The sequence below is a fragment of the Puntigrus tetrazona genome, chromosome 20 (genome assembly GCF_018831695.1).
Source record: "Puntigrus tetrazona isolate hp1 chromosome 20, ASM1883169v1, whole genome shotgun sequence".
Lineage (NCBI taxonomy): Eukaryota > Metazoa > Chordata > Actinopteri > Cypriniformes > Cyprinidae > Puntigrus > Puntigrus tetrazona.
The window spans coordinates 3,073,178-3,091,053 of record NC_056718.1 but is presented as its reverse complement, the minus strand read 5'-3'; the positions used below and the strand labels follow the sequence as shown (position 1 = coordinate 3,091,053).

General features: G+C 35.5%; 1 pseudogene; it reads left to right on the top strand.

The window, feature by feature from the left end:
- Positions 1-223: 223 nt before the first annotated feature.
- Positions 224-17,876, top strand: LOC122324800 (annotated as a pseudogene).

The following is a 17,876-nucleotide window of genomic DNA, read 5'->3' as shown; positions in this document are numbered from 1 at the left end:
ATGCTATGATTCGGCGGTTGTTTGTATTACAGCGACAATCGTACTGCTCAACCAGCAATGCCAATAACGTACTAAAGACTGTTTCCCTATCACATTTCGCGAGTTAATAAGACATAAATTCGGTATTGAATGTTTTAGTAGTTATTTCATTGTGCATGCGATCTTTTATTGTAACTGTTGTTCCAGTAGATCTGCACCTGCGTTTAATGTAGCCACCATCGTAATGCTGCACCTCCTGAGAGATCGCCACGCCGCTGCGGGTAACGGCAGCGCCCGCTGCAGGCTATATCTGCATGTGCCTGTTATAAATAAAAACCGTATTTCTTGATCACGAACTTGATATAATTCCTCGTTCGCTCATGTTTCCATAGGTCAGCTGTGTGCCTCTGTGCATGGAGTACCGGTGGCCTCTTCAACAACCCGACTGCAGCTGCTGCCGGTCATTCGCCAACCAGCAGGCGTCTCTGTCGAGAATAAAGTTTGAACAACTGGGTAATAGCATTCTCAGCATATAAAGAGATTTAGTCACTGAACTTTAAGCGTACAAACTCTTTGAATTCCCAATATTGATGTCACACTTCTGCACTATAATAATAATAATAATAATAACAAAAAATAATAATAATTACAAATTTAAAAGCATATTGTAATATTGCTACAATTTAAATGCATATTCTTTAAGTATGTGGAATTATGTGATAACATCTTCTGTTGTGTCTCAATTTAATGTGCATCTGTTTAAATGAGAGTCAGAAGACTGCCAAACTTGAGCTTTTGAAATAACAACACAAATACTAAACTTTTTTTATTAATGAAATATATGTAATGTGACACAGCCCTTAACATACATTGTGATGTACACAGGGAATTAACTAGATACAGCAAACTTGTGCTGAACCAGGCTTCATAGCTTTTGGCATTTTCTCTTTTAATTCATTTAAACATCAAGCTAAATATGTAAAGAATCAAATACCATTAAATATATTTGCAATTCAAAAACACGTTATACACATTATGCAATGTTACAATAATCATGATTTTATTACTATAATGTGATTTTAAAAAACTGAAAGACATTTCTTTCACATTATCTTGTAATCAACATGGCTATTATGTTGATGTAACTAAACTGTATTGACAGCAGAATTTAACACTGCTGCAGTAAAATGCATTTCAACAAATTTGTTTCTTCAAGCATGTAATTTCGGTAGTTTTAGTAGTTGTCTCAAACTCGATTTCTGGAGAGCACAGCTCTGCAGAGCAAACTCCAACCGGCCCAAAATCACACCTGTAGACATTTCTGGTGATCCCTGAACCTGGGGTCGAATATGTCTGATTGGGGTGAGCTATGATGCAAATGTGGCTATTTGGTCGGACCAATAACAGGCGAACGCCTGCTGTGTTTCTGTGCGCCTCAAGGCTGTATCGCTTTCTTATGAAGACCAGCATGCAATGGCGGCTCTAGCTTCACTTATTTGCTGTGTTGTGGCGTGTTATTATTTTGCTCGCTATGTGAGAATGCGCAATTTCACTGTGCGTAATGACATTACATTTGAATAGCCAGAAATCTTAAAAAAAAACGCAGGCTATTGTGGCACAACATCTATCAGATATTATTGTGTCATTAATAATATTATTATTAGCCATATTATTAGTTCTATAATTGAAATGTAGGTTTACCAATTGCCATTTCTCACAACGAATAATGGACAGTTATGCTGATACTCTCGCAGGTATTAAAACATTAGTGTATTTTTACAATTAATAGACTATAGTAAAATGTCTGGAGCTCAAATACTGGTCGTGGTATTCAGAAATCTTTTATCATAAACGAAATAAACTTTTTAACATGTAACTAAATATCGGTTTTAATTATATATATTTATATGTTGCTGATAGATATTATGAACAATACACAATACAACCCTTATCTTTAGTAATTTCACGAATGCGGCTTCAGTCAGTTTTACTTTACTGCAGCTTAATAATTGACTGGATTTGAATGTTTCCGGAACACGCATTCATTCGGTTACCGTCTTTATGTCAAATAGGTATGCTCTTTGCTTTATAGTTTAAAAGCCAAGATATTTCAGATTTTTTTGTGAGCATGTTCTTTGTCTTTGATTACAGATAACTACAGGCTGATTGCACTAAAACTAGAGCGAGCCTGATGAATGCATTATCGTGATAGTAGGAGATTTGCTACAATAAGACTAAATATTTAAAGGGAAAGTTGAGGCAGTATCGATTTCGCTAACTCTCTAACTGTGCAATGTTGCGAAGTGTTAAGGCTAAAACATGTCGAAAGTGGTCATTGCTAATAAGCTTATCGGTTATTTTCCCCACGCACAAACTCCGCGACAATGACACTTTAAAGAAAGCTCCGTCGGCGGAAATCAGTGAAAGTACGCAGATCGACGCTTAGGCAGTGGTTTACTTCAGGTACTGTTATGTGCCCGATCGAAGTGATGATGCAATTGACAACAGAGAATCGCTCAGATCTCTTTGCTGCGGCGACCCAGCACTAACCTTTCACGAGCATGTGGTAGTTATCTGACCTTGTCTTCCTGTTTTATATTGTGATAGTTTTGAGTGAGTCCCTGACTTTTCCTTTTCCTTCTTTTTCACGCGCCACATTCTGTTTTAAAAGATTACCTTTCACTTTAAATTAGTGGCGGTAAGTATGAAACAGTTGTTACTTTTATTTATTTCCACACTTACTTTGATGTTTACTTTAGGTAGTGTTAATTTGGTATCCAGTGCTTTATTTCATTCAACAGCAAAATACAATATAGATGTTTATTAACGAAATGAGTCAAGAATACACTGTATGCCTAATATAAAATAATAACTTAACTCAAAGTTAGGCATAAACTGACTGTGGAGACAAATGAGAATCGTGGAAATGTTAGAACTTTGCACTGATGTAAACTCTGAAATGCACTTTATTTGAAATTTCTTAAATGAAATATTAGACTCGCACATAACAAGTAACAACGAACTATATGGTGTCTTATTTACAATAATTTTATGAAATTCGTAGCTCATGTAACTTAAGTGCTGTGCTGTGATTTATCTTTACTTTCAAGAAGCATACATTATTTAAACAATTGGTCTGCATCGATAGTTCTTAAACTGTCCTGGACCACAACCCCAGCATGTTTTAATATGTCTCACTCGACCTTTACACTGAGTAACTCATCAACATTAACAGAATCTGCAATGTGAACTTGTTAATGAATATGAGAGACATACACAAATGTGTTGGCTAGTGTCTAGGTCAGGTTTAAAACCATGATTCACATATGCAATTCATGAAATTGTGATATTAGCCTATAATTTTTATTTTAAATACTATTTTAACCTATAACATTTTAATTTGCCTATTTTATGTTACAATTCTGTCTTTTTCTCAAGTTTATAACTTTATAACTCTATTTAACAACAATAACAGAGATTTGTCCATTAGCAGTGAGAAAAAAGAGAAAAATTGGATACTGCTAGAGAAGAATAACAAGATAATTTTTGCTTCGAATATAGAGTATGGAGACTAATTGGAGATTTATGAAGAATCATCTGTTTATCATTCAGAGTAAAATTGCATTTAATGTGCGTTTTACATGGTTACATAGTGTTAAGTGGTATTATTGCATAGAATAGTAATTGTTCTATGAAGCGATCTGCCCAAACGGTCTTTGCTTTCTTGATTGAGCATAAGATGAGCAAGGTACACTGGCTCCAATATTGTTGATCACCACGGGCGGATTGAGTAATAAAATCTTTATTTTACATGTTCTTTATTTAAATTGTAATTAATATTTCCCAAACATAGCAGAAAGTGTGAGATATTTATTTCATATTTCTGCAAACAATTAAAATACATTTGTGTTGCTGCTCGCATTTATCAGCAACGCATCACACTAATGAAATGCTATCTGCCTTTGATGTCATGAATATCTGTTCAGATCCAGATAGACTGTCATTTACTGTGCTTATTTAACTCCCCGCTACGCCATTTCGAAGCATCTCAACACCAAGCCTATTTTTCCGCAATAGTCTCGCTTTCATAAAATGTTATCACTTTGTGAAAAAACAAAAATAGTCGTGCCATTCACAGTAAACCATGACTTTATAATAACATGGTGTGTTTCAATTGCACTATTGACAGCACATGTAAGCACTGAGTAAAGATTCACAAATGTTTACCTCACATTACATGTGAACTTTTACTGAAGCAAAACACCTACGAGGTATGCATGCATTATGTAATCTGGAGCAGTGCGTATGCGATGGCAAAAATAATTCAACAACCCGTTTAACATTCAGAAGTAACATGATAGTGTTTGTTCTGAATTATTGCCTTTTAAATTACCGCAGTTTTAGGTTTAACATTTAGTAACTAACATTCATAATGATTTCATTTAGTAATTTCTAGCATTTCGATCGACATTTGTTTATTATATAAGCAATTATTGTAATTTCAGCAAATATAAGCGCTGTAAAGTTAACAAAGTATTCGCATTTACAAGTCTGTAAAGCTGATAAGCTAAATATTGCTTTAAATAACCGCAAAATTCTTTTAATTGTTGTGTCTTTGTGAGGATATTTGCATGGAACTATTGTCTACTATTCACTGTGTATATATTAATAATAATTATTAATTATTAACTCAACTTATTACGGAAACCTTTGCTATTTTATTTTCTTCATATATTAAACACATTAAATATTACAAATATAATATAATACTGCTGTGTATTTTCATTGCAGGCGAATTTCATGTAGATGATAAAAAGCCCAACTTTTAAATGTTAAGTCAAATTGTCTTTGTCTACTTATTTGTTATGTTTGATTAGAATACCAGGATTCTAACGCGGCACTTCTATGATCGAACTGAAACGCTGGTATGGAGTCACAGGTGCTTTCGCGCCGACCTGAGTAATTACTGCATTAATCCAAACCCTATAAATCGGCCAGCAGCCAACCGCAAGCTGGCGGAGAAATATGCTTTGTTTTTGCATTCTCTTGAACTATGTTTAGACTTAGTAACAATATAATGTATCTGCTGGCTATCGTGACAAACTGATTTTTGTTTATTACATTATTCTTTTTGACTGCTTTCCATTATCTGTCTGGCTGCAGCTGCATCTGCATCGGTGCAACGGCATGTGCTGTCCTGCTGGCATGGTCTGCCGCGATCCCGTGGGTGCCAACGGCCCGGCAACCTCAGCTCGGCAGCAGCCACCTCCCGCCCTTCCTATTTATGCCTCAACTTTCAGCTCTGTAACTCTGGACCAGTGGCATCAGCTCCCCAGAGGCTTCTTCCGTATTCTCTGGCGGCGTCTCTAATACCGTTCGGCGCGGCACTGATGGTCTCGATGTAAGGCTGAGCTCTGCGCTTATTTCGGGATTTGTTGCCGCCATTGCATTAATTCAGGGACTGTTAACTGAAAGTTATTAATGGTCCATGAACTAACACCAGTTTATTATTATTATTATTATTATTAATATTTTGAAGTCTGACTCTGAATACTTATACCAGACAAATCGCGCCAGGAAGGTGGATGATCGAGTACTGACTTAACCATGGATATTATCGTAATATCAATCTGAGCATTTGAAGATCCCTAAGACTGCGGCGCTCATGATGATGGTACGATCATTATTGAGCTTTAGCGTCAACGATGCAAACCATATTTGTTATTACAACTGGAAGAATACGGCGCATGTTAAGTAATCGACTCATGATGAGCATGAGAGAGATTTCAATAACATGTGAATGGCGAGCTTGCTCTTTGCTCGGCTTTTACTCAGAAATAGTCGTTTTTGATAACCCAAATCTTTTGAGAGAGTAATACGCCCTCTTACAATGTGTTGATTACAGATATCACATTTATGCAGAAATGTACGCGTAATCAATACGCGTATCAAAATTTGCAATGAATCTGTAAGTGGTTGGCACTAAATGCTATTAGACTTCATTCTCTGATTGTAAAGAAGCAATAGTGAATGTGGTTTTTTCTTACTAAAATGCTGTGCTGTTAAAAAAGCGTGATATAATTCAATTCTGTTGCTTTATATGAAAGTAAATATGATGATCAAGACATGATGATCAAAGTGCTTGCTCTTTAAATCCATATGAAATCCCTATTTATATCCATTTTTACTTTAAAGGGATCATATGATACTATTTTAAAGATCATTATTTGGTATAACACAATATATTGTATACTTTGTCAAAAAAAAATCAAATACTGTACAATATTGTAACTCTTTTTATGCCCCACCTCACTTACGCTACATTTTCCACAAGGCCACTCCTTCTATCATGCACAGTCTGCTCTGATAGGCCAGCGGCCCAGTACACTGCAACTAGATTTAGACACCTGAACCTGGCAGGTGTGCCTTGCTTTCCATAATTACGAATTCAGCGTTTTTCAAAATAAATGTAAAGACAGTTTTAATTTAAAGTAAATAATATAAGTAGTTTTACTATCAGTTTCAAGCCGGACACGAACACCTTTGTATTTTCTGGGTTCTTTCGAACTGTCATACATTAAATGCATTAAACAAATTTGAGCATTTTTGGTTGTGCTGTTCTATTTGTAAGTAATCCTAATAATTCCTAACTGCATATACATTTGGAAGCCAGAATTAAAGTGCGTTTGTACTCTACAGATCTTATACTTTACAAACAGCTACATACCACACTACTTGAGTGAAAATGAAATCATATGACCCCTTTAATACACATGTATTTTTATAGAAATATGACAGCAATCACATATCTCACACGATCGCTTTGTCATAGTGTAGGAATAATCATGCATAATTTAAGCATAATTACATGATCGATAAAACATTTTGACAAAAGAACACAGCATCTTAGTTCATCTAAACCAAAGCTGTTTCATTTAAATGAAAAAGTGCACAAATCATTTTGAATTATTTTTGAATTATAATCACAGTTTAAAGCATTTTTAATCGTTGCCCAGTACTGAGTAAAATTAATTTAAATCTTCCATTTTCACATCATTAATAGGGACATTAATTATAATAATTGCATGTTGGTTGGTAATAAAATCTGCAATAATCTTTGAAAATTACTGTTCAAAACGAGATCCATAGCACATATATATTCATATTTTTGGTCATAAGCCACACCATTGGTAATTCACCTTATTCAACAAAGTTTTACATGTTTGCAGTTAATGTTTATGTGTATTTTGTGAATGTTGGTGCACATTTTAAAGTATTTTGAAATTCTTTGTGGAATGTGCGCCTTTTAATTGTCATGATAACATTCTGTGAAATTGGTCTTACATTTTCTGTTGTAATGGAATGAGAATCAGAAATTTGTAATTTGAAATTTGCCTTAGGTGCAAATTTGCAGGAAATTTGCTTTTATGGGGAAGGGAATCAACTGAATACATTTAGAGAGCATGGATTAGGTTGTCTTGTAGTCAGTTTCAGTTACATTCTCATCACTGCTCTTTCTTTCTCTCTCTCTCTCTCTCTCTCTCTCTCCTCTCTCTCTCTCTCTCTCTCTCTCTCTCTCTCTCTCTCTCTCTCTCTCTCTCTCTCTCTCTCTCTCTCTCTCTCTCTCTCTCTCTCTCTCTCTCCTCTCTCTCTCTCTCTCTCTCTCTTTTTTTTTGTTTCTTGTACTCCTACAGTATCAGGTTCACTCTCATGCATGTCGTGGGACTCCCTGTTGGCCAGCTCTGATCTGTATAAGGCGTGGTGGTGGTGGTAGCCCACACCCCATTGGCCAGTCTTGCTACAACCAGTTTAGGATACTCTTCCTCCCCCACAGCTGTGGACCTGGCGCTGGTCCCTCCCCTCAGCCTCTCCCTCACTGCCATCCACCTCTCATAGGTCCTCATCCAGCCTCCAGTCTGGGTATGATGTCTTGTTCAATTTTTATACAAATCAGAGGTTTTTTCTGTGATCTTCTATAATATGGATTCATATATTGCATCTCTAAGCTGCTATCAAACGGTAAAGCCACCAGAAGTGTTCGAGCAGCAATCTTACTTTTCCCTACTGAAAGGGCATCATTGGATTGGGCCAGAGGTTTGGACCTAAACTGCCCAAGTTCTCATCAGTCACACAAGATTTGTTTCTATATCATATAATTTAGAATTAATAAGTGTATGTAAATTAATTTTTGTATCTCCAGATATTAACGGTAAGTATTTGGTCCATTCGGACAAGATAAGTGATTTATTGAACTGGATCCAACACAAAATAAATCTCTTTCAACAGCATTAAACAAATAGTGATTTACATCTTGTGATGTTTGTATTGTAAGAGTATGCAGGAGCCCTCATTTGGAATACTAGGAATACCAATATGATGGTGCAATGACTTTTACTTTTATAATGTAATGAGTAATCCAGCTGTCTTTTTATAGATCACTGGGTTTTTTTTAGTTCAACAATCACACCGGGCAAACCCCAAACTGTCAGATACCCTTATTTATAAAAAAAGTCCTTCGGTTTAGCTTGGTTTTAGTTTAGTTTTCAAAGTGTGTGGCATGCCTACCAGCAGTGGTACAACGTATTCTTCAGGAAAACTATACAAGTGAAGAAAACTCTTAAGCTCAAAATCCTGTTTTTCACTCTCTCCTACTCTTCTTAGGTGGTCTGACTAATGGCAGTGGTCGTTATATTTCGGCTGCACCGAGCAGAAGCAAAATACAGGAGTTCAGGCAGTACCTCCAGTCTTTTAGCTCTAGCAGTCAGCTCTTTCCCCCACCACGAGCCCGCTACAGCCGCCTCGTGACGTCATGCCTTCAGGACGAAGCCGCTACTAGAAGACTTCAGGAATAATCGCTTCCCCCAACTTGCAGCTGCAGTGAGACCTACCTGGTCACATGGTAGAGTTCTCTCAAGACCAGCATGGATCCAGGTCTTTAATCCTCCCAGTGTATACATATACTGATTTTTTTTTATTCCATTTTCCAGTATTGATAAATGTAGAAGATTACCTTAATACCCTGAAAAAATAATTAATTGTTCGGAAAATGCTTTAGAATCACATTACTTTTAATACCTGTATTCATGAGAGTTTTTTTATATATATCTATAGATCCTGTATCTACTTATTAACCATGCTGTAAATGTTTTTTGGTAAAAATAACAATTGGAACACACAACATTACTGTCATATGAAATAAATGTCCTAGAAAATTATTTAAGAACTCTCAACATTGGTAAATGGTTTAGAAAATAAATTAAGAACACTTTACTTTGAATATTCCTTTTAAATTTCTTACTTTTCTTTTTTTCTCAACGTGCAGGTTTATTCAGCAAAAGCTAGAACGTGCAACTCCTGCAGAGAGACAGATGGTGTTTGGGGAGATCCTACAGGCTGCTTACCAACTCATGACTGATGTCTTTGGGAACTATGTCATACAGAAGTTCTTTGAGGTAATTAATTTTAAGAATTCAATCACAATGTCTAGGACTGCATTTCTAGGATATGCATTAGTCAATTGCTCCAATGCTTCCCCCATCAGGTTTCCACCCATCAGGTTTTTTTTTTTTTTTTTATATGTAAACATGGAAAATGTTACATTTTGCCAGTAAACACTGACACATAATACTAATGTCTCTTTTTTGTATGCTAGATGTGAATGCAGATTTAAATGTTTTTATGTATACACTAAGAGTCCATTTTTTTTAACCTTTAAACATTTTTATAGAAGTTTCACTAATATTGTTATATATTTGTACTAAATTAAAATAACTGCTTTTTGTTTTAAAAATGTAATTTATAAATATTTTTTAGCATCATTACTCCCATCTCATGATCCCTTTTCCTCAAAATGATTTTGCCCCTGAAACTGTAAATTAAAGTTCTTAAATGAATTATAAATGTACATATTGTGCATTTTTGTCTTTAAGAGTAACTGATTTCTCTGATTCTCTACTACAGTTTGGCAGTGCAGATCAGAAAATCTGGCACTTGCGCACCGTGATCCGCGGGCATGTGTTGCCGCTGGCTCTGCAGATGTATGGTTGTCGCGGTGATTCAAAAAGCTCTGGAATCCATCTCTTCAGACCAGCAGGTAATTGTAAGTTGCCTTTTGTTTTCTTTGCACATTACACATTAATCCATGATGTTAGGCAGTGTTTAGTTGCGCAGGACTCAAAGTATGTTCACATCTGTGGTTAGATTAGTTTGCCCAATTATATGTTTTGGACATTCAGTATGTGTTTTAATTATACAGTGATGTAAACAAAATACAACAAATTTTTAAAAGGAAGTTTTAATGTGAGTCTCCTCACATTCCTTCTTACCTGCCTGTATGTCACAGTTACACTGATGGGCCATTAGGGGAGGGCCTTTGCCCTCAGGTGAGAATCACTGAAAATGAATGGCCATAGTCACTTCCACTGCATACAGGCTTTTAATCACAAAACATGTCTTTTAAAAATTTAAATCAATATATTGTTTTCTGTGAATAAGCAGAATTATTTTCACATCAGTTTAAAGCAAGTATTTTAGCCTACAAGACTGATTACTCTAATGCAGAACTATTCAGTATGAGTTTTATGGCTACATTTTTTCCCCCCAAAACTTACAAACCATACATATTTTTTTTTCTAGAAATGCAGACATGTACATTCATCTTTTCTCACATATTATTGTAGCACAGTTTGTGCTGAAAAAATTACATGTTGACCAATAGTGTCTTATAAGTAGCTGAAATAAGCACAAATGTGAGGGAATGTCAAAACATCTCAAGGGCCCCAAAATCACTTCAGACCCCAGGGGATTAAATCTACATGTATTAAAATCATGTGCTGAAATGTGTCAGGGATCCGTTTAGAAATGGTGGTAGTTCTCAGAATTACAGAGTGAGGTGATTGATGTGATGTGATTTAATTGAAGGTTTTGTTTTTTTTTTTTGTTTTTTTCTTGCGTATGTCAGAGTGACATTGTGCACGGAGTTGGACCAGTCACGTGCTGAAATGTGTCAAGGATCAGAACGGAAATCATGTGGTGCAGAAATGTATTGAGTGTGTCCAGCCCCAGGCTCTTGTAGTTCATCATCGATGCCTTTCAGGGACAGGTATTAGCTCCACAGATACTCAAAAGACCAAGAAACAGAATTTACAAATGTGTGAGTGGCAGACCAGATGTTTATTAATTTTATTGCATATCTGTTTAAAAACTTCAAAAACCTTTGTAGTCCACTTTAGTCCATGTTAAATTAAAAGAAATACTAACTGCTAGTTGGCTACAATACTACTTAAAACAACAGTTTACCTTATTAGTCTGATTCTTCATTACATTATGGGCCAGGGTCTGTATTGAGATATACAGCTACTATGAAAATACTGGATATGTCATACCATAAATAAATGTGTATTATTATAAAATTAATTAAGCTTCATTGCAGGTTCATTTTCTTGCTTTCCCCAACCTAGGCAGGCAAAATAGTGTACTTATTATGTACAACTTATTATGTGCTGGTGTTGCCTAAATGAACTGTTATTACATTATATTTAAAATATTAAAATTATCTTTCAGTATAATAAATCTGACCACAAAACATAGCAATGGATTCGTGTAATATAAGCTACATTAAAAGAAAAAGGCTACATTGTAAAATTTTATTTATTTTTTTATTTTAAAAATATTTAGTAATTCTGTAATTACAACCTGCTTCATCAGTTTTTCATTATATTCTTTTTGTTTTATGATCATTGTTAAGAACATTGTTATTATTATTATTATATTCTAATTTGTTTGGCTTCCTTAAACACCACTGTGAATGTCATTTAGACTGAGACAGTATATCACAAATAATAAGTGTTGAGTCTAGGCTGTGCAATAAATATCAAATGATATATTTATGACCGTCTCATCAGTAAAGCCGTTCCTTGATTAGTGATAAATCTCCATTACCTGTTTTCAAATGGAGTGACAGTTAATACACAGTATAGCTTTCAATATATATTACTGTCTCAGTCTAAATTATGTTCACAGTACTGACAAGATGCGCTATATTGTGCCATATATTGCCCAGTCCTAGTTGAGCCTTTAAAGTTTACATACAAGTACTTTTTTCTGACTTAAAATGTACAATTTTCCAAAAAAGTTTCTTTTTCCCCCAAATCTTCAATTGGCTGTTAAACATCACATCATGGATTTTAAAGGTTTTTGCCTCTCTGCTTGTAGGTGTTTGTTTTGTCCACTCATCCGTATGGCTGCAGGGTGATCCAGCGCATCCTGGAGCACTGTACCCAGGAGCAGACCCTACCCATCCTGGAAGAACTCCACCAGCACTCAGAGCAGCTGGGACAGGTATGATTTTCTGAATGTGTCATCCAGGAATTTTAGGAATCTCTGAATCTCTACTACTGTTGCTATAGTTAGTTTCTTATTGTGTGGCTTCTTTTCATTTTTCAAAATATATTCTCAGTAGAAAATGTCAGAATTTAATTAACTAACTTTTTCAAAGGGCCAACATTGCCAGCTACCTTCTAAGAAGAAGCAGTTTGCACATAATATATTTTTGCATTCCACAACTCTACATATTTTATTTTTTGCATTACTTTATAAACATATGCTATGCAGACTTTGAGTGTTGTGCTTCCATTTAATATGAATTCAAAGCAAAGTCACAGTATAAAAACAGCGCTGAAGTTAATACTGCCTCAGTCTTGCTTTCCATTCCATTGCCCTGTCTAGCTTTTTTTTCAACAAAAATGTTCTGTGTAAATGGTTCTTAAGTCTGCATCCAAACATCCAAACAATGCTTACTCAAAGGCATGCAAGACCCCGCTAATGGTCTATTAATTTCAGTGCAGTGTTAGCATGTTGCTGAGCTAACGCAACTCTGCTTTTAAAGGCCCTGCAGAATGCTTCAGTTGTATTTTCTTATTGAACCTGAAACTTGGGGAGAATAATTACTGAAATTTTGTGTGTATAGTTTTAAATTGCCAATAACTTTTGTTATTAGCTAAATCATTGTTTACTGTTAGAAACAGTGGTGCTATTAAGAAGGAGGGAAAATGCCATTTTATGAGTTTTATTGGGCTAAAACTTGGTATAAGCCAAGGGATTTTATTTTGAAATGTATTTTATCTGTTTAAACTTTTCTTTGAAGTTCAGTAACCCACTTAATTATTTGAAATAGAGAACTGTTCTGCTTTTGCTTTATTCTTGCATTATTAAATACATACATGCAAAAACAGGTAACCTAACTTATTGTCTAGTTTTTGTATTTTCATACTTTGTGCTTATGTGTGTCTATTTTTTTCCCTTATTTGCAACTCATCCCTTTTTGTGTGTGAAATGTATTCTTATTTTATATAATTTTATTTATTTTTTAAGATTAGGCACTTTATACAGATAACTACACTTTGTGCAATGTTTTTTTCTGTGTGAATGAAAAGGAGGCCATGCAAATGAGAAGAGCTTAGGTTGTAGTACTTTGTGGGATAGGGTGGAGGTGATTGCATGATGTTTACTGCATGACTTGTTTGTTTGTTTTTTTTACTTTTTACCTACTTTGAAGTTACATTCAATTGCTTTGAAGGATTATGTCCAGTTAGATGTGCTGATGGATTTTTATGATGCAAAACGTTACCCACCCTTGCCCCCTCACTTATTTTATCTAGAAGTATCAAGGCGTTCATTGAGATGGCCTCAAAACATATTATACAGTGTCCAGCGATGCACTGTTCAAGGTCAGAGTCACGCTCTTCCTCCCACTCACAAGAACCTCCTGGCGCCTCTCATCAACCTTCTAACCAGCCTGTTTAACACCTAGATGCTTCTCCAATTGCTATTTGCATTGCTGGGTTCTTTTTCACCACACTTTACCTTTGCACAACTTTCTTCCTAAATGGCTGCCACATCTCTACTTTCTGCATAAAATCCAATCCTAATATCTTATAAACCTTATTTAGTGTGGACAATTAATTTGACACAAGCAAAGCTGTGAGATGTAAGAGTATATAGTGGTGTCTCAGAACCAGAACTTTGGTAGTCTGGAAGTCAATACCATTAAAATGTCAAGATGCTGTTACAAATACAAAATGAACTAAACTATATCATAGGAGCAGGAAGTAACTTTTTAATTTATGATACTATAGCAAAAAAAGTTAAAAACTATTTAAACTTAAAAATGTAATGATTTGAAGTTAATTGTATGTAAATATGACATTAAAACATGCAACTTGTACCTCAACAAATATTAGTTACCTTTTCTTAGTCAGTGTGTTGTCAGTTAATCATCATTTACGCTGCATGTCTTAATGCACACATCTATTTGTGCACTTTTTTCTCTATCCCATTTGTTACTGTGGTCATTTACATATCTGCAGTTTTAGAAGATGCCTTGCATGTTTAAATGCTTAAGTTTGTGATGCACATAAGAAATAGACAACATCACAGACACTCCAGGGTGATTCAGCAGTCCATATTGTCATGTCCTAACATATTTGGAGAATCCATACGCCTAACCCTCACAGCCCTGCTTTGCTGTCAACCAACTAAATAGGGACCAAGCTTTTCTTTAATAAGGTCTGTTTCATCTTTAATTAATTTTTATCTCTGTGTAATAATTTTCTCTTTCTGCTCCACCCAGAGCACCTCAGACCAGCCACTTGATTTGTGATGTGCATCCAAAATAGTTGAATTAATCTTGTGCAAATAAACCTACCCAAAACAATAAAGTAGTGACCTCTCCTTCAAATTTAAGGGAAAGTTAGGATAGATAAATAGTTTAGACTGAATCCCACAATTTCTGATATTGGCATTTGCTTTTTTGTCACCTTCCAAATGAATGTTGGTGTGTCTGTATTTGAGTGGGTGTTGTGTAGTTTCGTATTGGGCACTTTACAGAATACCAATTTTTAGGATAATTGCTTAAAGTGGGAGTATTAATACATCAGTGACTAAATTTAAAAACACCCCATTGAGGGCCTGTCCTTATTTAAGGTCAGTTGTTTTATTGTGAGGGTATGTGATTACCTTGTTATACTAGTAAATTACCTTGTTATACTAGAATTTCATATATAGTTCTGTTTATTAATTTCTGAGCTGTTACAGTAATATTATGTATGTTTTTTTTCCCCTCCTACTGTCCTCTGCCTGCAGGATCAATATGGTAATTATGTGATCCAGCATGTTTTGGAGCATGGACGTCCAGAAGACAAGAGCAAGATAGTGGCGGAGGTCAGAGGGAAGGTTCTGGCTTTTGAGCCAGCATAAATTTGCAAGGTCAGGAAATCTGGAGTGAACTGTAATCTCATAAAAAATGCTAATGCATGTTTTTGGTCTCTGTAATTGTGATTTATAAAATTTTTTCAATTATTCTAAAACGTGTCTTAATCAACTAAAATCAAATTTGGAGGACTAACTTTAATATACACGTTGTTAATAAAGCATATTATGTACAAACAAAATAGTAGAGCTTCAAAATTTGCACACAGAATGTGCAAAGATTCACAATAAAAATAATGAATTAAAGTAGAGATATTGAAAAAACTAGATTAGGTATTTTAGTTAACAACTTAAATGCTATATGCAATTAAGCACACCATGTGGTCAGTGCATCAAGAGTAACCACTCTCCATACATCTTCAGGAAAAGTGCTACTAAACCACTTCTGAAACAGAAACAACATCAGAAGCATCTTACCTGGGCTAGGAGAAAAGAATTGGACTGTTGCTCAGTGGGTCCAAAGTCCTCTTTCAGATAAATGTAAATTTTGGTAATTTATTTGGAAATCAAGGTCTTGAGTCTGGTGGAAGAGAGTCTGGAGAGGTACAGAATCCAAGTTGCTCAAATGTATGAAGTTTCCAAAGTCAGTAATGATTTGGGTTTCTCTGATGTCTGCTGATGTTGATCCATTGTTTTTAAGTCTCAAGCCAATGCACCCATCTGTCAGGATTGTGGGAGCATATTAAGCTTCCAATTTATGGAGCTGCTGATTTCATTTTCCAGCAGAAGTATTTTAGCATCGGCCTCACATCTCAACAAACCTACTAAAGTGGTTTTGACACTAAGATATTACTGTGCTTGTTTGGCAGCCAACACATTCAATAGTGCTCTCAGCCGAACCACACAGGCTAATTGCTTCAATGCCACTCCTCACTGATCCTGTCATTTGTGCTAAAAGAGCCCCAAACTTGAACACTCTTGTTTTGCAAATCCTTTTTGATCGATATTGGGAAATATTTTTTGAAATACTGGATTTTTGACTTTTTATGAGCTGTAAGCTCTAATCATCAAAATTAAAATGTATACATTTGAAATTATTTACATGTAATGAATCCAAAATATATGAAAGTTTAACTTTGAAATAAAACTATATCCTTTTTACTATTACCTGAATTTGGCCTTTTATTAAATCACAATGTTTTCTTAATGATTTTCTATGGAACAAAAATTCCAAATGCACAATTTTGCACATAATGGACAATGTAGTGCATTGTTAAAAAGTTCTAGCCCACATCTGCTTTTTTGATGTGTCAGTATTTACACCTTAGTGCAATTTTGTAGTTTGGGCTTTTATCATCACTGTCTTACTGCATTTACGTCCTATGAAGTGTTTTCTTTCACAAAGTTTTATATTTTATATTTGAAAGAAAATGTATTAACAGTAATATCCCCTAAATTAACACTGCACTTTAACAGTGTTTGTTGGGTTTTGTGTTTGTGTATGTGCTTTTGAGTTTTGTTAAAGTAATTTTGTGTAATTTATTAAGTAAATAAGATATTATATAAAGATTCCTTTTAGCCATTTTTTCCACCTCAGGCTGAACTGCCTTTCTTTGCATAACCATTCTATTCCACACCTCGATCCAAGCTGGTACAGTTATGGCATTGTTTTCCACTGATCAAATGTTCTATTTAGTTGTTACTGTGGTAACACAGATGTTTACATATTATATGAAGTGTAAACAACCACTGCTTTATGGAGGATGGTTAGAAAATTTTTTGTTAGATTTTATTACTAATTTGAGTTTACATTGCTCAAAATAGCGCACTCTAGCAAGCTATGGAGAAACTTGCTGCCAGGCACAGTATCAGATCCTGATTGGCAACGTTGCTCACTTCTACTCAGCATGGTTCAGCAATGCATTTTCTAACCATGCAAAGAATTTTAGGCCGAGAACGTTTACACAACGGAGACACAACTGGAACTGTACCTGACAGTTTTTAGAATAATTCGGCCAGAAATTTTAAGAGTGTCTTTTGGTCATCTAAATTTTTTTCTCTGTTATTTTGTTTGTCTCTTGTAGTAATGTTGTAGAGAAGTGTGTGATTCATTCTTCCCGCATGCGGAGAGAGCACTGCTGATCGATGAAGTCTGCTGTCAGAAGGATGGCCCTCAGTGCCCTCTACACCATGATGAAGGACCAGTATGCAAATTATGTAGTGCAAAGAATGATTGACATGGCTGAACCTGCCCAGCGCAAGATCATCATGCACAAGGTATAAGCACAGAATGCTGTTGCATAATTAAAAATAATGCAGTCATCACTGGCAGTATTTTTTAAACCATTGCTGTTTCAATTTTAGATTCGGCCTCATATTGCCACTCTCCGTAGAATACACATATGGAAAACACATCCTGGCTAAGCTGGAGAAGTACTACATGAAGAGTGGATCAGACCTAGGTCCTATTGGGGGCCCCACCAATGGCCTCAATGTAAGAGCCTCCCATCCAACCCATGTCCCTTTCCCTCAAAACCACATCTGTTATGGGCATCTCCTCCCATGGAGTTCATACCCAAGGGGATTTCACTCAAAGAAAAGGAAAGAATAGAAGTTGGCCTCACCTAATGCTGAGACGTCTGATGAGTCGCTGATGCAATTCCTGGTGAAGTCCCCATTGTTACCTCCAC